Source organism: Aquarana catesbeiana, linkage group LG01 (genome assembly GCF_042186555.1).
Source record: "Aquarana catesbeiana isolate 2022-GZ linkage group LG01, ASM4218655v1, whole genome shotgun sequence".
Classification (NCBI taxonomy): Eukaryota; Metazoa; Chordata; class Amphibia; order Anura; family Ranidae; genus Aquarana; species Aquarana catesbeiana.
In genome coordinates this window covers 566,902,980-566,927,103 of record NC_133324.1, presented here as the reverse complement: position 1 = coordinate 566,927,103, position 24,124 = coordinate 566,902,980, and positions in this window count along the sequence as shown.

The following is a 24,124-nucleotide window of genomic DNA, read 5'->3' as shown; positions in this document are numbered from 1 at the left end:
TTGAACTGTCCTGGCATTTTATGGCCTTCAAAACAGTGATAGGTAGTGAGGAGTGAAATCAAGAATTTACGCCCTTAGAAATCCTGAAGGCGGTGATTGGTTTTCGGCGCCCCGTACGCAGCTAAGCTCCCGAAAAGTCCCACACATGTGGTATCCCCATACTCAGGAGAAGCAGCAGAATGTATTTTGGGATGTAATTTCACATATGTCCATGGAATGTTTGAGCAATATATCATTTAGTGACAACTTTGTGCAAAAAAAAAAAAAAGTTTGTCATTTTCCCGCAACTTGTGGCAAAATATAAAATATTCCATGGACTCAACATGCCTCTCAGAAAATAGCTTGGGGTGTTTACTTTCCAAAATGGGGTCATTTGGGGGGGGGGGGTTTGAACTGTCCTGGCATTTTATGGCCTTCAAAACAGTGATAGTTAGTGAGGAGTGAAATCAAGAATTTACGCCCTTAGAAATCCTGAAGGTGGTGCTTGGTTTTCGGGGCCCTGTACGCAGCTAGGCTCCCAAAAAAGTCTCACACATGTGGTATCCCCGTACTCAGGAGAATCGGCAGAATGTATTTTGGGGTGCAATTCCACATATGCCCATGGCCTGTGTGAGCAATATATCATTTAGTGACAACTTTTTGTAATTTTTTTTTTTTTGTCATTATTCAATCACTTGGGACAAAAAAATTAATATTCAATGGGCTCAACATGCCTCTCAGCAATTTCCTTAGGGTGTCTACTTTCCAAAATGGGGTCATTTGGGGGAGTTTTGTACTGCCCTGCCATTTTAGCACCTCAAGAAATGAGATAGGCAGTTATAAACTAAAAGCTGTGTAAATTCCAGAAAATGTACCCTAGTTTGTAGATGCTATAACTTTTGCGCAAACCAATAAATATACGCTTATTGACATTTTTACCAAAGACATGTGGCTGAATACATTTTGGACTAAATGTATGAATAAAATTGAGTTTGTTGGATTTTTTTTATAACAAAAAGTAGAAAATATCATTTTTTTTCAAAATTTTCATTCTTTTTCTGTTTATAACGCAAAAAATAAAAACCGCAGAGGTGATCAAATACCATCAAAAGAAAGCTCTATTTGTGGGAACAAAAGGACGCAAATTTCGTTTGGGTACAGCATTGCATGACCACGCAATTATCAGTTAAAACGACGCAGTGCCAAATTGTAAAAAGTGCTCTGGTCAGGAAGGGGGTAAATTCTTCCGGGGCTGAAGTGGTTAAAGTGAAAAAAAAGTGAAATATTCCTTTAAATATCGTACCTGGGGGGTGTCTATAATATGCCTGTAAAGTGGCGCATGTTTCTCGTGCTTATAACAGTCCCTGCACAAAATGACATTTTTAAAGGAATAAAAGTCATTTAAAACTGCTTGCGGCTTTAATGTAATGTCGGGTCCCGGCAATATGGATGAAAATCAGTGAGACAAATGGCATGGGTACCCCCCCCCCCCCAGTCCATTACCAGGCCCTTTGGGTCTTGTATGGGTATTAAGGGGAACCCTGCACCCAAATTAAAAAAAGGAAAGGCTTTGGGGCCCCAGGCCCTATATAATCTGAACAGCAGTATACAGGTGATGCAAACAAGACAGGGACTGTAGGTTTGTTGTTAAGTAGAATCTGTTTGTAATTTTGAACTGGTACATTTTTAAAGTGTAGCTCCAGCCAAAAAATCTATTTTTAAGCTTTTTGGAAAACATAGGGAAGGGTTATCACCCCTGTAACATTTGTTTTGCTGTTTGTGCACCTCTTCAGAAGATTTCGCCTCACTTTCTGTTCCAATGACAAATGTGTTTTGAAAATTTGGGGTTTTTAGTGAAACAAGGATTGGTGATAAAGCATCAGTGAAGAGGAGACACGTTTTTCCCATATTAACTCTTACAGGAGGGAATTTCTCTTCCTAGGGGTAGATTTCATCTCACTTTCTGTTGTCTCCTTCCGTTTGCAAGTAGGAGTCGTTTGTAAGTTGGATGTTTGAAAGTAGGGGCCTGCCCTATATACTCTGAAAAAATTGGGGCCTTAGGTGTTGGTGTTGCCACAACACTGTAAGCCCTCACAGTTACTCTTGGTGGGCGCAGGAACGGGCCCTGCTGTGAAATATTAGATCAAGAATTGTAATTACATGCCATTGTTGAACAGTGGTAGAAAAATGGGGCCTTTGGTGGTGGTGCCACAACACTGTAAGTCCTCACAGTTACTCTTGGTGGGCGCTGGAACGGGCCCTGCTGTGAAATATTATATCAAGTATTGTAATTACATGCACCTGTTGAACAGGGGCAGAAATATTGGGCCTTTGGTGGTGGTGGTGTTGCCACAACACTATAAGCCCTCACAGTTACTCTTGGTGGGCGCAGGAATGGGCCCTGCTGTGAAATATTAGATCAAGAATTGTAATTACATGTCCCTGTTTAACAGGGGCAGAAAAATTGGGCCTTAGGCACTGGTGCCACAACACTGCAACCCCTCAGAGATGCTATAGTTGGAGTGCAGGAACGAGCCCTGTTGCAAAGTATTGCATCAAAAATTGTAATTATACGCCCCTGTTAAACAGGGGCTGAAAATTTGGGCACTGGTGCTGGTGCCACAACACTGCAACCCCGCACAGATACTCTAGTTGGAGCGCAGGAATGAGCCCTGCTCCAAAGCATTGCATCAAAAATTGTAATTACACGCCCCTGTTAAACGGGGGCAGAAAAATTGGGCCTTGGCCACTGGTGGCGGTGCCCAGAACCAAAAATGTTCTTACAAGCTATCAGCATGAAAATTGAGGAGGAAGAGGATTGTCACTCAGCATAACAGGATAGTCACTCAGCATCAGCATAGGCAGTCTTGAAGGGATCTCACATTTTAAAAAAAATCAATCGGTTACATCAGCATCAGGTGCTTGGTAGCTGGTGATCCAAGACTGATTCATTTTTATAAAGGTCAGCCGATCGACCGATTCGGTGGACAGGAGCACCCTGTGATTGGTTACAAAGCCTCCAGCAGCACTGAATGTGCGTTCCGAAAGAATGCTGGATGCAGGACAGGCCAGTAGCTCAATTGCATACTGTGCAAGCTCTGGCCAGTTATCCAGCCTCAAGACCCAGTAACCCAGAGGATTTTCGGTGGGAAAGGTGTCCAAGTCTGATCTTGCCCCTAGGTATTCCTGCACCATGTGTGTCAGGGAATCAACAGCAGGAGAAGGGCTCTAGGACCCAGCATCTCTACCAGCAATTATGGTAGAAGAAGGACTTTAGGACCCAGCATCTCTGGCAGGAGAAGGACGTTAGGACTCAGTATCTCTACCAGCAGGTCACATGGGCCTATATAAGGAAGTCTGCTAGTGTCGTAATTGCTGGTTTGTCTTCAGCTCCCCGTGTTCCTGTGCCCTGTATTATCTGCTGATCTGATCTCCTGTGTACCGACCTGGCTTGTTTTGACCTGCTCCTCCTGATCCTCTGGCTTGACCCTTTGGCTTGCACCTGATTTCCTCCTGCCTGCTCCCAGCATCTGACCCCGGCCTGGCTTTTGGACTCTGCTTATCGAGCTCCCTGTACTAAAACGCAGCTGATCTTAGGTCATTATGATTCTGGACTGTCTCTCTGTGAATGACCCCTGGCCTGGCTCCCGGCTCCGCTATTCAGTTATTCCACTGGACTCTGTCTCCTGGACCTTTCAAGCACGCCTGTCTCCAGCAACCCGGCACCCGTGCTTCTGTGGGCACCACACCTGCTGTTCTACCTTCAGTGGTGCGCTGCGCTCAACCACAAGGGGAGCCCTCCCAGCATCTCGGCCTTCTACCAAGTTACTGACAGTACAAACCAGCCATGTCAGAGGCCGACGGAGGTGTCTCCCCGCTGGAAGTCACAAGTCTACAGATCACGGCCCTCACTCAGGTCATCCAAAAATTCCAGGAAGGGTACTCTCAGTTAGAGGACCGCCTGCAGCACCTGTCTGCGACACCTACTGCCACAGATCAAGGGTCGTCTTCCGCCAACCCTCTGGTAGTTGCTCCTACTGTGGTGATGCCCCCTCCGGAACCACAAGTACCAACACCAGAACGCTTCTCTGGTGATCCGAAGAAATTCAGATCCTTTAAGAATGCCTGTTACCTATACTTGGCACTGCAACCACTGACTTTTTCCACTGAAACAGTGAAGGTGGAATTAATTATTTCTTTGTTGACTGATGAACCCCAAGTATGGGCTCATGGCTTATTGGAGCAGGAGAGTCCTCTCATCAACTCTGTGGACCAGTTCTTCGAAACCATGGGCCAATTATACGATGACCCCCTGCGGGTGGCCATTGCTGAAGCTACTCTGCATACCCTACGGCAGGGTCAGCGCCCTGTGGAAGATTACACGGTGGAATTCCATACCTGGTCCTCAGACTCAGGTTGGAACGAAGCAGCGTTAAGTTATCAGTGTCGGTTGGCGCTGTCTGAATCCCTCAAGGATGAACTGTCCAGAATTGAGACCCCCTCAACACTAGAAGGTCTCATCCTAATGACCATTCAAATCGATAGACACTTACGGGAACGCCGGTCTGAATGTATCCAAACCCTTCCGCAGCCCGAAGTCCCGCCTACATCCAACCCCATGCAGCTTGGCCCATCCAACATTAACTTCAGAGGAGAGACTTCATCGCCGACAGGCGAACCTTTGCTTCTACTGTGGGGGGACAGGACATTACATAACCTTTTGCCCTGTAAGACCCAGGAAATCAGTTCCCCGCACTCCGGTCAATTTCCAGGTATCCAGGTCTTCTCCAACCCATATCAGTCTTCCTGTCACGTTACTGGTGGCAGGAGAGGAAGTTCATCTCCAAGCAATAGTGGATTCTGGGGCATGCAGCTGTTTCTTGGATCTGACCTTGGCAAAGAGACTCGCTATCCCTCTTCACCACAAAAGGCAAAGACTGACCGTCCATCTGGCCGATGGCTCAATGCCTAGTTCCGGGCATATCACCCAAGAAACGGCACCTATCTTTACCTCCATCAATTCTAGTCACCAGGAATTGCTACATTTTGACATCCTGAGCTCCACTATATTCCCTGTGATCCTGGGAATTCCATGGCTACAGGCACACAATCCTCAGATTGACTGGTCCAAGAGGGAAGTTCTCTTCACTTCTTTCTACTGCCGGCAGCATTGTCTTGCCCAGGACTTTTCTAGTTGTCTGTCTGTCCTACCCACACCCAGTGTGGATTCCAATATACCAGCGGCCTACCATGAATTCCAAGATGTTTTTGATAAGAAGAAGGCAGATACTCTACCCCCACACCGTCCCTATGATTGCCCTATTGACTTGCTACCGGGGGCTGAGATTCCTTTTGGCCGTATTTTTCCCCTTTCCGAGACTGAACTTGAAACTTTGAGGCATTATGTTGATGAAAACCTTGAAAAGGGATTTATCCGCCCTTCCTCCTCTCCCACCGGTGCCGGCATTTTCTTTGTTGAGAAAAAAGATAAAACTTTGAGGCCATGTGTGTGACTTTCAAAAATCGCTATCCGCTCCCCCTCATCCCCGAACTCTTCCAGAGGTTTCGTACAGCCCACATTTTCACCAAATTAGACCTACGTGATACTTAGTAATGCTGTTTGGACTATGCAACGCCCCGGCCACATTCCAACATTTCATAAATGATATTTTTCGGCAGTACTTAGACCACTTCATTATCGCCTACCTCGATGATATTCTCATATTCCCAGCTACTCTGGAGCTTCACAGAACGCATGTAAAAAAGGTACTGGGCATCCTCAGAACACATGGATTGTATGTAAAAGCAGAGAAATGCGACTTTGAGAAGACGACAATCCAATTCCTCGGACTCATCATCACCACTAATGGGGTAGCTGTGGATCCTCAAGTGTCTATCGATTTGAAGGCTATCCTTGAATGGCCGGCTCTATCTGATAAGAAGGGTGTTCAGAGGTTCATCGGCTTCGCAAATTTCTACAGGAGATTTATAAAGAACTTCTCTAGCATTGTAGTGCCTATCACCCAGATAACCCGCCAACATACCAGATTCCAGTGGTCAGTAGCAGCACAAACTGCCTTCGATCAACTGAAGCTCCTCTTTACCTCTGCACCTATCTTACAGCACCCTGATCCTACCTTAACCTATGTCCTGGAAGTTGATGCCTCCGAAGTAGCCACAGGGGCAGTTCTTTCCCAACATCAGGGGCCCAAAGCCCTACTTCAACACGTGGCCTTCTCTTCACGAAAGATGAGTCAGCCGGAGAAGAACTACGACGTGGGGGATCGGGAGCTCTTGGCGATTAAGACTACTCTGGAGGAATGGAGATATCTCCTGGAGGGTGCCGTCCATCCTATCTTAATCTTTACAGACCATAAGAACCTAGAATATCTCCACACGGCCAAGCGACTGAGACCCCGGTAGGCTCGATGGGCTCTACCCTTTTCTAGGTTTAACTTCCATATCACCTTCCGCCCAGGGTCTAAGAATGGAAAAGCCGACGCCTTGTCCCGAATGTTCCCTGACACCCCGGAAGAGGTCACACCCAGTTCAATTTTGTCCCCTCAAAATTTTCTCTTGATCCAGCCTGATTTAAAGATTTCAATTGAGCAGGCATCCACCCAGTGCACAGAGGCAGAAATCTCCTCTCTAAGAAGCCAGGAGGGGCTCCTTTGGCATCAAAACAAGATTTTTGTCCCACAGCAAGCCAGGCTTCAGGTTTTAAGAACTTTTCACAACCACCAATTGGCTGGCCACTTTGGGGTCCGAAAAATTACCGAACTGGTCCAACTGTCTTTATGGTGGCCCACTCTGAGATCCGATTGTAAGGAGTATGTCAATTCTTGCACAACATGCCAGCGGAATAAGTGGTCCAACGCTAAATCCTGGGGCCTGTTAAGACCTCTGCCAGTCCCGGAACAGCCTTGGAAAAACATTTCATTAGACTTTATCGTGGATTTACCCCCTTCAGAAGAATTCACAACTATCTTGGTAGTAGTAGACCGGCTATCCAAGATGGCACACTTCTTGCCAATGATGGGCACACCTTCCGCCATGGACACAGCAAAAACTTTCATCAAAGAAATAGTCAGATTGCATGGTGTACCAGACAACATTGTGTCAGATAGAGGTGTTCAATTCACCTCTAGGTTCTGGAGGAACCTTTGCAAATTGCTGTCAATTGAAACGTGTTTTTACACAGCCTACCATCCCCAGAGCAACGGTCAAATGGAAAGGACATCTGAGATGTTTTTGTTCCTTTTCTCAGGATGATTGGATTTCATTATTGCCCTGTGCGGAATTCGCATACAATAACTCTTTGCACGCTGCTACCAACCAGTCGCCCTTCTGGGCGAATTATGGCTACCATCCCTCATTTCTACCCAATATCATCCCCGAATCTTCAGTTCCAGCAGTTCAAGACAGAATAAATTTCATTCAAACCAGTTATCAAATTCTCCAGGACACAATGTGGAAAGCCCAAGAAGGGTATAAGAAACAATATGACAAGAAAGGAAGAGGAAACCCGATATAGAGAGACACCAGAGGGGAAACCAGGAATTTGCTGCTCACCCCTTGAAAGTTATAAACAAGAGAGAGGTTCCCCCAGAATGGGGTTTTTAGGCAGCACAATGATAAAAGAAATCAAATTCAGTATCAAAAATATAACAAATTTATTAAAGTATACCATAAAAGTTAAAACAATGAGCTCCAGTGGGGGGCATTTGAGATAAAATTACATTACATATTAATAGGCTGAACATATATTGGCAGACATATATTCACAACAACACTCGGTAGAATGAATATTTGAACCTGACGCGTTTCAACCCCTGTACTTGGGGTCTTCTTCAGAGGATTGGTCTGCTGAGAAATATACATAGATGAAAATTGATACATGTAAATAAATTACATTAGTATAATGGTAGTTACATTCACCATGTAGAATATGGATACAATAGTAGTAATTTACCCAGTAATATATGTTCGGCAGAAAGAAGAACGAGGCCTCCCATATGGAGATCCCTTGGAACGACTATCCTCCTGTCCCCCCCAGGAGAAGGACACCGGGCACCCCTACCGCCAACCGCGGTTCAGGCCGGGGTAGTGAAAGCAGCGACGTGGCTTGCGAGAGGTCACACTCTTGGATGCCACCCACCAGACTAACAAAAACAACCAGGGAGCACAGAGGGTTACACCTGTGAGGGTAATCAAAAAGTTCCTCATAATAAACTCAGTCATTTACATGGTACTGATTATATGTCCAAGAAGGGACAAGAAAACAGAAATTATATATATATATATGAAATTTTCCAGAGGCAGTATAAGGTATGGGCAGCACCTCAGTGTGTGCTCAATGTGATGACGATCCGTGTGAAAACGTGAAATATAAGAAGACCAAAGTGGAGTGAAAGGATAAAAAATAGGTAATGGCTAGTGAGGACTGAGTGTAGGAATATGGTGAAAGGAAGTGAATGCACCGAAATTGCTGGGAGAAAAGATGTGAAAAAAGAGGGGGGAAAAGGGGAGAGAAAATGGGAAGGGGAGGGGGGGGGGGGGAAAGGGAGGGGAAGGAGGGAGGGGGGTTTGGGGTGTTTGGGGGTAAAAAGGGGAAGAAAAAGAGATTGCACAAAAAGTTAAAAATGAATTAATTACCTCAAGGGGTACTAAAGGACACGTGTTTAGGCACTGTGTTGCCCCATATACAAGACTGGTGCCTGTTAACCAAACCCGGGATTGGTCATAGGGTATAGTGGGCTCGGTGGATTGGTATCCCACACTGAGTCCACCAGTCTGAAAAATAGGTAAACATCAAAGTGTAAGTTGTAGATAACGAGTGGTGGCCAAGTCATTGTACAGCAAGGCCACTATGAATAAACGGGGGTCAATGCAGAATCAAATAATATTCGCATGAGCCCCCATTGTATAGGACAAAAAGTAGTGCCTAGACAAGGACCAAATACAGAGTAATAGAAGTGATACTTACTTGGTGTAAATTGAAAAGTGCCTGCTGTTCACCAGGGAGGAAGAGAGACTGAGGGTGTGCTGCGAGTATACCTCTTATATACTGCCTACTGGGGGTGTGTACTCACTTATGATCAATCCAGGTGTGTGCGCCATCCCTGATTGCTCTGCGGTGGGCGGCGTGACCGCCATATAGGCAGTTGAGCGTGGCTTCCCCGGCATTCCGGAAGAGCATAGCTCCGGCTCAGCGTCACTCTCGTCGAAATCTCGCGATGCCGATGACGTCACGTCGCACGCGCGGGGCCCCGCGCATGCGCAGTGGCGAGCGGCATCCGAGAGTGTTCCGGAATGCCGCCGGCAAGGAGGAAGTAATCCCCAATGCAGCGCCCGGTGGCCAACCGGGCATCCAATGGGGAAACATGGGGGGGAGGAGCCACCTATAGGGGCCGGCTCATTCCCCCCCCCACCTTGCCGGGAAGCCAGATCGCGGATCACCCCCGATCCTGAGATGGGGGCGGAGACAGCACCGCAGGATTCCCTCAATCAGGAGGGGAGGGGGGGGGGCAGTTCCAAGTGGAAAAGAGTATACAAAAAACGATTGAAAAATTGTACATAACATATATCTGTTGATTCATAGCAATGTCATTCATACTAACATTGGCATGTATATCTATACGTAAGGAGCATCAGTACAGGAGGAAAACTTCAAATGCATATGTTGGCATCTACATAACATCCCGATAGGGGAAAAAGTGATAATGGATAAGTAGGGTATATGAATTGATAACACATACTAATATAATAGAATATCCAATTATTAAAAGAGATAACCGGGGAATAGGAAGCATAAGAAAAAAAAAAAAAAAAAAAAAAAAAAGAACCAACAAAAATAAAATAAAATAAAATGAAATGAAATGAAATGAAATGAAATAAAATAAAATAAATTAAAATGAAACAAAACAAAATAAAACAGAACAATAAAGGGCAGGGCTTATTGTCACCAATTTTTGTGAGCTATATATAGTTTCATTGGAAACTAACTATTGTGTTTTTCCAGAAACGAAACCCTCATTTGCCCCCTTTTTAAAGGGTTTCGTTTCTGGAAAAACACAATAGTTAGTTTCCAATGAAACTATATATAGCTCACAAAAATTGGTGACAATAAGCCCTGCCCCTTATTGTTCTGTTTTATTTTGTTTTGTTTCATTTTAATTTATTTTATTTCATTTCATTTCATTTCATTTCATTTCATTTTATTTTATTTTATTTTATTTTTGTTGGTTCTTTTTTTTTTTTTTTTTTTTTTTCTTATGCTTCCTATTCCCCGGTTATCTCTTTTAATAATTGGATATTCTATTATATTAGTATGTGTTATCAATTCATATACCCTACTTATCCATTATCACTTTTTCCCCTATCGGGATGTTATGTAGATGCCAACATATGCATTTGAAGTTTTCCTCCTGTACTGATGCTCCTTACGTATAGATATACATGCCAATGTTAGTATGAATGACATTGCTATGAATCAACAGATATATGTTATGTACAATTTTTCAATCGTTTTTTGTATACTCTTTTCCACTTGGAACTGCCCCCCCCCCCCTCCCCTCCTGATTGAGGGAATCCTGCGGTGCTGTCTCCGCCCCCATCTCAGGATCGGGGGTGATCCGCGATCTGGCTTCCCGGCAAGGTGGGGGGGGGAATGAGCCGGCCCCTATAGGTGGCTCCTCCCCCCCATGTTTCCCCATTGGATGCCCGGTTGGCCACCGGGCGCTGCATTGGGGATTACTTCCTCCTTGCCGGCGGCATTCCGGAACACTCTCGGATGCCGCTCGCCACTGCGCATGCGCGGGGCCCCGCGCGTGCGGCGTGACGTCATCGGCATCGCGAGATTTCGACGAGAGTGACGCTGAGCCGGAGCTATGCTCTTCCGGAATGCCAGGGAAGCCACGCTCGACTGCCTATATGGCGGTCACGCCGCCCACCGCAGAGCAATCAGGGATGGCGCACACACCTGGATTGATCATAAGTGAGTACACACCCCCAGTAGGCAGTATATAAGAGGTATACTCGCAGCACACCCTCAGTCTCTCTTCCTCCCTGGTGAACAGCAGGCACTTTTCAATTTACACCAAGTAAGTATCACTTCTATTACTCTGTATTTGGTCCTTGTCTAGGCACTACTTTTTGTCCTATACAATGGGGGCTCATGCGAATATTATTTGATTCTGCATTGACCCCCGTTTATTCATAGTGGCCTTGCTGTACAATGACTTGGCCACCACTCGTTATCTACAACTTACACTTTGATGTTTACCTATTTTTCAGACTGGTGGACTCAGTGTGGGATACCAATCCACCGAGCCCACTATACCCTATGACCAATCCCGGGTTTGGTTAACAGGCACCAGTCTTGTATATGGGGCAACACAGTGCCTAAACACGTGTCCTTTAGTACCCCTTGAGGTAATTAATTCATTTTTAACTTTTTGTGCAATCTCTTTTTCTTCCCCTTTTTACCCCCAAACACCCCAAACCCCCCTCCCTCCTTCCCCTCCCTTCCCCCCCCCCCCCTCCCCTTCCCATTTTCTCTCCCCTTTTCCCCCCTCTTTTTTCACATCTTTTCTCCCAGCAATTTCGGTGCATTCACTTCCTTTCACCATATTCCTACACTCAGTCCTCACTAGCCATTACCTATTTTTTATCCTTTCACTCCACTTTGGTCTTCTTATATTTCACGTTTTCACACGGATCGTCATCACATTGAGCACACACTGAGGTGCTGCCCATACCTTATACTGCCTCTGGAAAATTTCATATATATATATATAATTTCTGTTTTCTTGTCCCTTCTTGGACATATAATCAGTACCATGTAAATGACTGAGTTTATTATGAGGAACTTTTTGATTACCCTCACAGGTGTAACCCTCTGTGCTCCCTGGTTGTTTTTGTTAGTCTGGTGGGTGGCATCCAAGAGTGTGACCTCTCGCAAGCCACGTCGCTGCTTTCACTACCCCGGCCTGAACCGCGGTTGGCGGTAGGGGTGCCCGGTGTCCTTCTCCTGGGGGGGACAGGAGGATAGTCGTTCCAAGGGATCTCCATATGGGAGGCCTCGTTCTTCTTTCTGCCGAACATATATTACTGGGTAAATTACTACTATTGTATCCATATTCTACATGGTGAATGTAACTACCATTATACTAATGTAATTTATTTACATGTATCAATTTTCATCTATGTATATTTCTCAGCAGACCAATCCTCTGAAGAAGACCCCAAGTACAGGGGTTGAAACGCGTCAGGTTCAAATATTCATTCTAACGAGTGTTGTTGTGAATATATGTCTGCCAATATATGTTCAGCCTATTAATATGTAATGTAATTTTATCTCAAATGCCCCCCACTGGAGCTCATTGTTTTAACTTTTATGGTATACTTTAATAAATTTGTTATATTTTTGATACTGAATTTGATTTCTTTTATCATTGTGCTGCCTAAAAACCCCATTCTGGGGGAACCTCTCTCTTGTTTAGGAAGAGGAAACCCTGCCTTTAAAGTGGGGGACAAAGTGTGGCTCTCATCTGCAAACCTCAAACTGCCATGTCCATCCCGAAAGTTGGGGCCAAAGTTTGTTGGTCCTTTTGAAATTAAACGCGAAATAAATCCAGTAGCCTTCGAACTTGCCTTACCTGAATCTTATAAGATCCACCCTGTATTTCATGTTGCACTTCTTAAACATGCCATTTCTAGTTCTTTTCCAGGGAGAGAAGAAGTACCCCCACCTCTGGTCCTGGTAGGAGACGAGACTGAATTTGAAGTGGAAACCATCCTTGACTGTTGACGGAGAGGTAGGACAATTCAGTTCTTAATTAAATGGAAAGGGTATCCACCAGAGGAGAGCTCCTGGGAACCTGAGGCCAATGTACATGCCCCTAGATTCGTCCGAGAGTTTTGGGCCAAAAACCCTGAGAAAATGGCCCAAATGGGCATCCGGAGGCTGCCCGTCAGGGGGGGGCACTGTTGGGAAATCAACAGCAGGAGGAGGGCTCTAGGACCCAGCATCTCTACCAGCACTTATGGCAGGAGAAGGACTTAGGACCCAACATCTCTGGCAGCAGAAGCACTTTAGGACCCAGTATCTCTACCAGCAGGTCACATGGGCCTATATAAGGAAGTCAGCTAGTGTCTGCAATTGCTGGTTTACCTTCAGCTCCTCCTGTGTTCCTGCGCCCTGTATTATATGCTGATCTGATCTCCTGTGTACCGACCTGGCTTGTTTTGACCTGCTCTTCCTGATCCTCTGGCTTGACCCTTTGGCTTGCACCTGACTTCCTCCTGCCTGCTCCCAGCATCTGACCCCGGCCTGGCTTTTGGACTCTGCTTATCTTGCTCCTTGTACTAAGACGCAGCTGATCTTAGGTCATTCTGATCCTGGACTGTCTCTCTGTGAATGACCCCTGGCCTGGCTCCCAGCTCCGCTATTCAGTTATTTCACTGGACTCTGTCTCCTGGACCTTTCAAGCATGCCTGTCTCCAGCAACCCGGCACCCGTGCTTCTGTGGGCACCACACCTGCTGTTCCACCTTCAGTGGTGTGCTGTGGTCAGCCGCAAGGGGAGCCCTCCCAGCATCTCGGCCTCCTACCAAGTTACTGACAATGTGAATCTGACGCTGGAGATGGTTGCTGGAACCGATCATACCTTGGGGCTGCAGACTAAAAAATTGTCTGAACGCATCGGTCAGATGGCCACCTTCTCCACCGCTCCTTCTGTGATTGATCGAAGCCTCAGCAACACATTGTCCAGGAGGACCAGGAAATTGTAACCTCCCAGGCTCTGGAAACGCGTTGCACAAACCTTTCTGCAAGGCCTCCTGAAGATGTTTAATCCTCTGCTCCCTCTGTGATGGCAAGATAAGGCCGCCACCTTACCCTTGTAATGTGGATTAAGGAGGGTTGCCAGCCAGTAATGATCCCTCCCCTTGATACCACGAACACGAGGATCCTCGTAGCGTAGGTTTCCTGAGTCATTCGGTCCAGAGTCCTCTGGGTCACTAAGGACGACATGATCCGCAGCCACCTCCTCCCAGCCACGTACAAGTCCATGGGTTTCTTGATGCTGTAAATGATCCCTTGAAGACTGCTGCTGATGCTGAGTGACAGGCTCCACCTCCATGCTGACACAATCCTCCTCCTCCTCCTCTTCCTGTGTGATCAGCGGGCACGCAGGAACACTGTCTGGGTAAAGGGGGCCTTGAGAGGTAAGGAAGTCCTCCTCTTCCTCCCTCTGTTCTGCCTCAAGTGCCCTGTCCATTATTCCATGCAGCGTGTGCTCCAACAGGTGGACAAGAAGGACAGTGTCACTGATGCATGCACTGTCACTGCTCACCATCCTCGTGGCCTCCTCAAATGGTGACAGGGCAGTGCATGCATCCCTGATCATAGCCCACTGGCATGGGGAAAAAAACCAAGCTCCCCTGAACCTGTCCTGGTGCCATAGTCACAAAGGTACTCATTGATGGCCCTCTGCTGCGTGTGCAGCCGCTGCAGCATGGCCAACGTTGAGTTCCACCTGGTGGGCATGTCACAGATTAGGCGGTTCTTGGGCAGGTTAAATTCATTTTGGAGGTCAGCCAGCCGAGCACTGGCATTAAATGACCTGCAGAAATGCACACAGACTTTCCTGGTCTTCCTCAGGACATCCTGTAAGCCCAGGTACCTGCCCAAGAACCGCTGCACCACCAAGTTAAGGACGTGAACCCAACAGGGCACATGGGTCAGTTGTCCCCGTCGCAGGGCGGAGAGAAAGTTGGTGCCATTGTCACAAGTCACCATACCTGGCTTAAGCTGCTGTGGCGTCAACCACCTCTGAACCTGCCCCTGCAGAGCTGACAGAATCTCTGCCCCAGTGTGGCTCCTGTCCCCCAAGCACACCAGCTCAAGCACCGTATGGCATATTTTTGCTTGCGTGCTTGCGTAGTCCCTTGAACGCCTACGGAGCACCGCTGGTTCCGAGGACAAATCAGCACATGAAGAGGCCATGGAGGAAGAAGAATAGGGGGTGGAGGAGAGAGGTGTGGCAGAATCACCACTAGTAGAATTTTGGAGGTGTGGTGGCGGAACAACCTCCAACACTACTGCACCCTGTCCTGCATCCTTCCCAGCTGCCAGAAGAGTCACCCAGTGCGCGGTGAAAGATAGGTAACGTCCCTGTCCATGCCTGTTGGACCATGAGTCAGCGGTAATATGCACCTTACTGCTGTCCGTCCCTGTCCAGCGAGGCCAATACATTGCCTTCCACGTGCTGGTAGAGAGCCAGAATCGCCTTCTGTGAGAAAAAGTGGCGTTTGGGAACCTGCCACTGAGGAACAGCACATTCCACAAACTCACGGAAGGAGGCAGAGTCTACCAACTGAAAAGGCAGCAGTTGAAGTGCTAGCAATTTAGCCAAGCTACCATTCAACCACTGGGCATGTGGATGGCTGGGAGCAAACTTCTCAGTGCAGCAGCTGGGGCAAGGAAATTTGCCTGTACAATCTGACGTCGGTGTACTGATAGCAGATTGCCCGCAAGCACTTGGCTGTGACACACCTAATTCTACACCTTCATTCCTCTCAGTGCAAGTTTCAGAGAGGACTGAAGGTATAGTGGGGTTGGAGATCCCAGCTGATGAGGAGCAAGGAGAGGTCCGCCTTGTTCTTTGATGTGGGTCTTTTAGGTACGCTTGCCAACAAACTGCATGGCAGGTCGACATATGTCTGGTCAAGCATGTGGTGCCCAAGCGGGTGATGTTCCTCTGCACAGTGTGCACCTAAAGCTACCTGAAGACAATTGCTGGTGTTCTGATCCTATTAATACCGCAGGCAGGCAGCTGCAGTATTTACAGATAGTGTACTGTGTCCTCTGCACAGTGCGCACCTAAAGCTACCTCAAGACAATTGCTGGTGTTCTTCTGATCCTATTAATACCACAGGCAGGCAGCTGCAGTATTTACAGTTAGTGTACTGTGTCCTCTGCACAGTGTGCACCTAAAGTTACCTGAAGACAATTGCTGGTGTTCTCATACTAATAATACTACAGACAGGCAGTTGATTCTGCTAGCTGCAGTATCAGTATATATATACATCCCAGCTTTGTGCAGCTACATCTCACTGCAGGCCATTAGTATGTCTGGAAGACTAACAAAGAGAGGCAGACAGTCACATGCCAATAAAAGAGGGCAAGCGGGCTCTGTGTCTAGAGGCAACAGTGCTGGTCGTGGAGACGGTGCATCCTCATCAGCACGTGGCCGTGGGACACGCTTGTCCTTTGGTAGAGTGAATGACCAAGCTGTCCTCATCCTCCTCATCCTCTCTCATCCAGGCTCAGGGTACTTTGTCTGGCAAAGCAGCTGCCAACGCGGCCTCTTCCCTCAGCTAAATGGCATCAGTCACTCCTTCCCTAGCCCCACCATGTCCTCCTGAGGAGTCCCCCGAACTGTTTGACCACAGTGTTGGGTACATGCTCCAGGAGGATGCCCAGCGTTTTGAAGGCTCCGATGATGGTACCCAGCTAGAGGAAGGCAGTAACGTGAGAGAGAGAGGGGGGTGCCCAAGAAGGACAGCAATCTGGCAGTCATGCTCCCCCAGCTGCAGCATACTGCCAGGTTTGCTCCAGTGATGAGGAGGGAGAGGATGATGAGGAAGTCACTGACTCCACGTGGGTGCATGATAGGAGAGAGGAGGAGGCAAATCACCAACGAGGCAAGATGCCCTCCAGGGGCCAGCTTAAGGGCAGCACATCGACTGCATCACACCGCAGAGCTCCGCATGTGCGGGGCACTGCTGTCTCTGTGCGTTATTCCAAAAGTTCTTTGGTGTGGGCCTTTTTTGAGACGAGTGCATCAGATCCCACTGCTGCTATTTGCAACATATGTCTCAAGTGTATCTCGCGTGGCCAAAACATCTCTTGGGCACCACATGCTTGACCAGACATATGTCGACTTGCCATGCAATTCGTTGGCAAGCGTACCTAAAAGACCAACACCAAAGAACAAAGAGGACCTCTCCTTGTTCCTCATCAGCTGGGATCTCCAACCCCACTATACCTTTAGTTCTCTCTGAGACCTGCACTGAGAGGAATGAAGGTGTAGAATTAAGTGTGTCACAGCCAAGTACTTGGGGGCAATCTGGTATCGTTACACCAATGTCAGATTGTACCAGGCAAATTTCCCTGCCCCAGCTGCTGCACCGCCGAAAGAAGTTCGCTCCCAGCCATCCACATGCCCAGCGGTTGAATGGTAGCTTGGCTAAATTGCTAGCACGTCAACTGCTGCCTTTTCAGTTGGTAGACTCTGCCCCCTTCCGTGAGTTTGTGGAATGTGCGGTTCCTCAGTGGCAGGTTCCCAAACGCCACTTTTCTCACGGAAGGCGATTCCGGCTCTCTACCGGCATGTGGAAGGCAATGTCTTGGCCTCGCTGGACAGGGCGGTCAGCGGTAAGGGGCATATTACCGCTGACTCATGGTCCAGTAGGCATGGATAGGGACGTTACCTATCTTTCACCGCGCACTGGGTGACTCTTCTGGCAGCTCGGAAGGATGCAGGACAGGGTGCAGTAGTGTTGGAGGTTGTTCGGCCACCACGTCTCCAAAATTCTACTAGTGGTGATTCTGCCACACCTCTCTCCTCCACCCCCTCCTCTTCTTCTTCCTCCATGGCCTTTCCTGTGCTAATTTGTCCTCGGAACCAGTGATGCTCCGTAGGCGTTCAAGGGGCTACGCAAGCACGCAGGCAAAAAAATGCCATGCGGTGCTTGAGCTGGTGTGCTTGGGGGACAGGAGCCACACTGGGGCAGAGATTCTGTCAGCTCTGCAGGGGCAGGTTCAGAGGTGGTTGACGCCATGCCAGCTTAAGACAGGTATGGTGGTTTGCGACAATGGCACCAACCTCCTCTCCGCCCTCCAACAGGGACAACTGACCCATGTGCCCTGTTTGGCTCACGTCCTTAACTTGGTGGTGCAGCGGTTCTTGGGCAGGTACCTGGGCTTATAGGATGTCCTGAGGCAGGCCAGGAAAGTCTGTGTGCATTTCTGCAGGTCATATAATGCCAGTGCTCGGCTGGCTGACCTCCAAAAGGAATTTAACCTGCCCAAGAACCACCTAATCTGTGACATGCCCACCAGGTGGAACTCAACGTTGGCCATGCTGCAGCGGCTGTACACACAGCAGAGGGCCATCAATGAGTACCTATGTGACTATGGCACCAGGGCAGGGTCAGGGGACCTTGGTTTTTTTTCCCCACGCCAGTGGGCTATGATCAGGGATGCATGCACTGTCCTGTCACCATTTGAGGAGGCCAGGAGGATGGTGAGCAGTGACAGTGCATGCATCAGTGACACTGTACCTCTTGTCCACCTGTTGGAGCACACACTGCATGGAATAATGGACAGGGCACTTGAGGCAGAACAGAGGGAGGAAGAGGAGGACTTCCTTACCTCTCAAGGCCCCCTTTATCCAGACAGTGTTGCCCACCGATCACACAGGAAGAGGACGAGGAGGATTGTGTCAGCATGGAGGTGGATAATTTTCATAAAATAATTGTTTAGTCCATGACCATATAAGTGTCCAACTGAGTGAACATTATGATCGTGTAAGTGTCCAACAGTGTGAACAGTATGTGTTTTTAGGTTGACAAGAAGTTTCTCTTGGGTGCCATATAAATCACAAAGATGATGTTCCAGTACTTGGTATCCACAGAAGAAAATAGAAGGAGCAAGTACGCTTACCGGAACAGGTGGACACGTTTGCCATATGGCTAGGTGTCATACGGGCTTGTGGATCAACCGATCCAAATGGATGCTTGATGGAAAGGCGTGTACAGCAGGTTCCCCTGGTTCCTTTATGGCAGTCGTGGATGACCTGGAGGAGACGGATGTTCCAAGTCTAGGTGTGGACACCTCACCATGTGGGGTCCTTTCCTCCTTTTGCATGTCCCTGCGCTGGCTGAGTGAAAGGTGTATTCTCCTATTACACACCTGCCGGGGAGGTGTCCACACCTAGACTTGGAACATCCGTCTCCTCACGTTGCATGCTTGATAGTCACACATGTGTGTATCACCCAATTTTGATTTCTATTTAGCGCTGCATTTTTATTCCTTTTTTTCCCACATTGTCACTACATTGTTGATGCTGGCTGCTATATGCGTCATTTTATAATTTTTTGAGAGTAGCGCAACAATACTGCATTTTCATTGTTTCACAGCATGGAGGTGGAGCCTGGCACTCAGCATCAGCAGCAGTCTTCAAGGGATCATTTACAGTCCCAAGAAACCCATGGACTAGTAGGTGGCTGGGAGGAGGTGGCTGCGGATCATGTCGTCCTTAGTGATCCAGAGGACTCCGGACTGAATGCCTCAGCAAACCTACGCTGCATGGCCTCCCTGATCCTGCAAAGCCTGCGGAAGGATCCTTGTATTTGTGGTATCAAGGAGAGGGATCAATACTGGCTGGCAACCCTCCTTGATCCACGTTACAAGGGTAGGGTCGCGTACCTTATCTTGCCATCGCAGAGGGAGCAGAGGATGAAACATCTTCGGGAGGCCTTTCAGAAAGGTCTGTGCAACGCGTTCCCAGAGACTGGGAGGTTACAAACTCCTGTTCCTGGACAATGTGTTGCTGAGGCTTCGGTCAGTCAAATAAGGAGCGGTGGAGAAGGTGCCTGTCTGACCGATGTGTTCGGACAATTTTTTAGTCCGCAGCCCCAAGGTATGATCGGTTCCAGCAACCATCACATTTGTTTTACATGGTGCAGGAATACCTAGGGGAAAGATCTGGCTTGGACACCTTTCCCACCAAAAATCCTCTGGGTTACTGGGTCTTGAGGATGGATCACTGGCCAGAGCTTGCACAGTATGCAATTGAGCTACTGGCCTGTCCTGCATTCAGCGCTCTTTCGGAACGCACATTCAGTGCTGCTGGAGGCTTTGTAACCGATCACAGGGTGCGCCTGTCCACCGACTTGGTTGATCGACTGACCTTCATAAAAATGAATCAGTCTTGGATCACCACCAGCTACCAGGCACCTGATGCTGATGTAACCAAATAATTTTTTTTGAAATGTCAGATCCCTTTAAGACTGCCTATGCTGATGCTGAGTGACTATCCTGTTATGCTGAGTGATTATCTCTTCCTCCTCAATGATCATGCTGATAGCTTGTAAGAACATTTTTGGTTCTGGGAACGGCCACCAGTGGCTAAGGCCCAATTTTTCAGCCCCCGTTTAACAGGGGCATGTAATTACAATTTTTGATGCAATACTTTGCAGCAGGGCTCATTCCTGCGCTCCAACTAGAGTATCTGTGAGGGGTTGCAGTGTTGTGGCACCAGCACCAGTGCCCAAGGCCCAATTTTTCAGCCCCTGTTTAACAGGGGCATGTAATTACAATTTTTGATGCAATACTTTGCAGCAGGGCTCATTCCTGCGCTCCAACTAGAGTATCTGTGAGGGGTTGCACAGTGTTGTGGCACCAGCACCAGTGCCCAAGGCCCAATTTTTCTGCCCCTGTTCAACAGGGACATGTAATTACAATTCTTGATCTAACATTTCACACCAGGGCCCATTCCTGCGCCCACCAAGAGTAACTGTGAGGGCTTATGCCCCGTACACACGGTCGGATTTTCCGATGGAAAATGTCCAATCGGAGCGTGTTGTCGGACATTCCGACCGTGTGTGGGCTCCATCGGACATTTTCCATCGGATTTTCTGACACACAAAGTTTGAGAGCAGGCTATAAAATTTTCCGACAACAAAATCCGATCGTGTCAATTCAGACCGTGTGTGGCCAGTTCCGACGCACAAAGTGCCACACATGCTCAGAAGAAATTCCGAGATGGAACAGCTCGGTCTGGTAAAATTAGCGTTCGGAATGGATACAGCACTTTCGTCACGCTGCAATGTAAAAAATGGTTTAATACAGCGCACTCTCTTCTTCTTTATAATGTGAGAAGAATGAAGTAGTTTTGCTGCTTATATTCACACAGACTTCTCACAAACTTCTTTCTTTATTATTTATCGTGATTCCCTCAATATATTTTGATTTGTCACATCTGACCAATTTTTTTTTGTTTGTTTTTAATTGTAAAATATTTTTTTTCAAGGCTGTTTTTTTTTTTAAATTTGGTTTGCTTTTTAATAAAGAATATTTTTGGGTGTGTTTTGTGTGTCAAGTTACCACAACACCATTGATATCTTGTATTATTTAATCTCAAGGAGATTGTTTGGTGTTGGTGTCTCTTGTTAATTTCACATTGTATATTTGAAATGTACCTGCCTCCTCACCAACAAACTGTCCTTTTTGAAGGAAAACACACATAGGCGAGTATAATTGAAACAAAAATGCCTTTATTAAGGGTTCACAACCAAACAAAGAAGGAGGCAACGCTGGAGAAACAGCTGAAATTGGTGAAGCCTTTGACCCCCAGGGCAGAAATCAATTATTTTACTGCAAAATTGGTGGCCTGAGGAGTCCATATCTAAGGGAGTGCAGTCTGGTCCAGAAGTCCCAGAGATCCTGGAAGCAGCAGATGACATCTGTATCCCCAGGCTGTGGTCATACAAGAGACTGCATCTTTTGTCAGACCAGACTGAACACAGAGTCATCACTCTCTGGTCTTCCTTCCACGCTTCCTTCCATGCTGTGGCTCTGGTGGTGGAGTTGTGGCAGCAGGAGGAGGAGGATGGTCCAACTCAATCACGTCGGTCTTGGGTGTGATTTCGCCACTCACCCACTTAGTTAGGACTTTATAAATAAGTTTCTCACACATGAGGCGTTGACCCTCCTGCATGCCCTTCAGTTTGGTGGCAGCCATGCAGGCAAAGGCCTCTTCAGGAGTGAGTAAGGCTCTGAGGGATGCAGAAGCCTCCTGAATGAGCCTGAGCGCTGAATCCTGCATGTGAGTCGCCTTCCTCGCTCTTTTGTATGGAAGGCGGAGGGGAGGAACCTGTGATTCTGTCAGGCTGCGACTGGTCCCAGGCTTCTCCTGGCTGCAACTTAGCCCCGCCTCCTCCTGGCTGTAACTTAGCCCCGCCTCCTCCTGGCTGCTACATTCCAGAGCCTCCTCCTGGCTGAGGTCTTCCTGTGTATGAAAAAGGGACATAGTTTTAGTTTTTTATTCATCAATCACACACAATTTTCATCTCATGACTGTTGCAAATTGAATGTTAAGAAATATAACTGATGATCATTCTGAGCCCAGCATTTTTCATTCTTGTCCCAAATATCTTGTCCCAAATATTTTTTCTTGACTAGAAATCTGTAGAACAATGCTATACCTGGCTCCATCTGGGCTCCTCTACTTCTTCCTGGCTGGAAGTCCCAGGTTGGACATCGGAAGCCTCAGCTGGGGTGGAAGGAAGAGTGGAAGGAACAGTGGAGAGGGATTCCCTGACTTCAGTGTGGTCTGACAGAAATCGCAGTCTCTCATAGTACCACAGCCTGGGGACATAAATGTCATCTGCTGCAGCTCCGGACCTCTGGGAATCTGTGACCTTCTTGCGCTCCCTAAGATAAGTGCTCCTCAGGCCACCAATTTTGGTTTTTAAATAGGGGATGGTTTCTGTGGGGACCACCGGCGTCACCAACTCCAGCAGTTTCTCCAGCACTGCCTGCCTCTTTTGTTTATTGTTGTAATGGGGATGTTTCACCTGCCACAGACAGGGCAGCTCCCTGTACTTGTCTATGAACAGGGGGAGGAAGTTGTGGTCATTGAAGCCATCCATTTTATTATCTGCAAGACACAACACAAGACAAACCCTAATGTCAGCCTAAAGTCTACTAAACTTGTGCAAATACAGGCCTCAATCTAGAAGCAGTATAGGCCCAATGTTAAATCTTACCTTCGCAATCACGATCGGCGCCTCCGTTACTCCTTCCTCCGCTCACAGATCGTACGTACTACGCACGTGTGTTACGCTTTATAGACACTGCGCATGCGTGAAACTCCGCCCGCCCCTGAAGTCCTTTCTAGTCTATTCCCCGCCCCTTCTCGTTCGGCGCAGTGGGGGAAGAGCACATGGCGGAAACACAGCAGGTGTCTAATAATTTCAGCAACGAGGAGGAGGAGGAGGAAAGCCCGGTGCCTGAAATGTCCCGATCCATAAGGAGACGATATAAGGCATCAAATATGTCCTTTGGGGAGATGTTGGAGATGGTGGACATCCTGAAGAAGGCCGACTATGATGGAAAGTATGGACCTTACCCCAACCCCAATGTCCGAAAGGCCAAGATAATGGCGAAAGTGGTCAAAAGTCTGCACTGGAATTTCGGGGTACGACGATCGAAAGATCAGCTCAGGAAGCGGTGGTCGGACCTCAAATTAAGAGAGCATGAGCAGTACAGAAAGATCCGGAGAGTGCTGCAAAAAAGTAAGTAGTTGTGCTGTGTTCCTATTCTTTATGTTTATTACGTTCGTGCTGCTCCATGTTCTTTTCTTAACTGTTATCCAATTTAAAATGGCAACTTTCATGTTCATGGGCACATTATTCGTTCGTATCAAACATAGTTCGTTTGGCCATATGCAATTGCCATCATTTTTTGGGGTCTACTTGTGTGCAAAGAATTGGGTGGTGTAGATGTGTTTTTTACTAGAATGAAATGCAAACTAGATTCTGTGTAAGGAGAGGACACTCAGCAGCAGTTTTCACATCTGGACGCAGGAGCACTAGTGTGGGACACAAGAACACCCTTTTTATTAGGGGGCCCACACAGGTGCTCCAGTGTATACTATAGGGGGGGTCTCCATCTGTGAAGCTTGTACAAGACAGGTAAAGTATTCAAGCTTGACAAAGGACAATAAAAATGCTACATCTTGGAACTATGCCAAAATAGACAATTGTACCCCACTTCCAAGCAATGCTTCATATTTATAGTTCTGACATTAAATATCTGTGTGCTAAGTATACCTATTTTTTTTTACATAGGGGATAAAAGACTCGGAGGACACCCCTCATCCGAGGAGACCACAGACCCCCCACCTCTGGAAGAAGGGGAAATCCACCGAAGACCAGCAGAGCAGGAGGAGGAAGGAGATGTGGTGGAAATAGTCACCACAACAGGTAAGTGTCTGCGACCACAGGCTCAGGTAAGAGGTGGATGCCGGCATATTTATAATACCTGTTTTTTTTTCTTTTCTCTCTTTTTA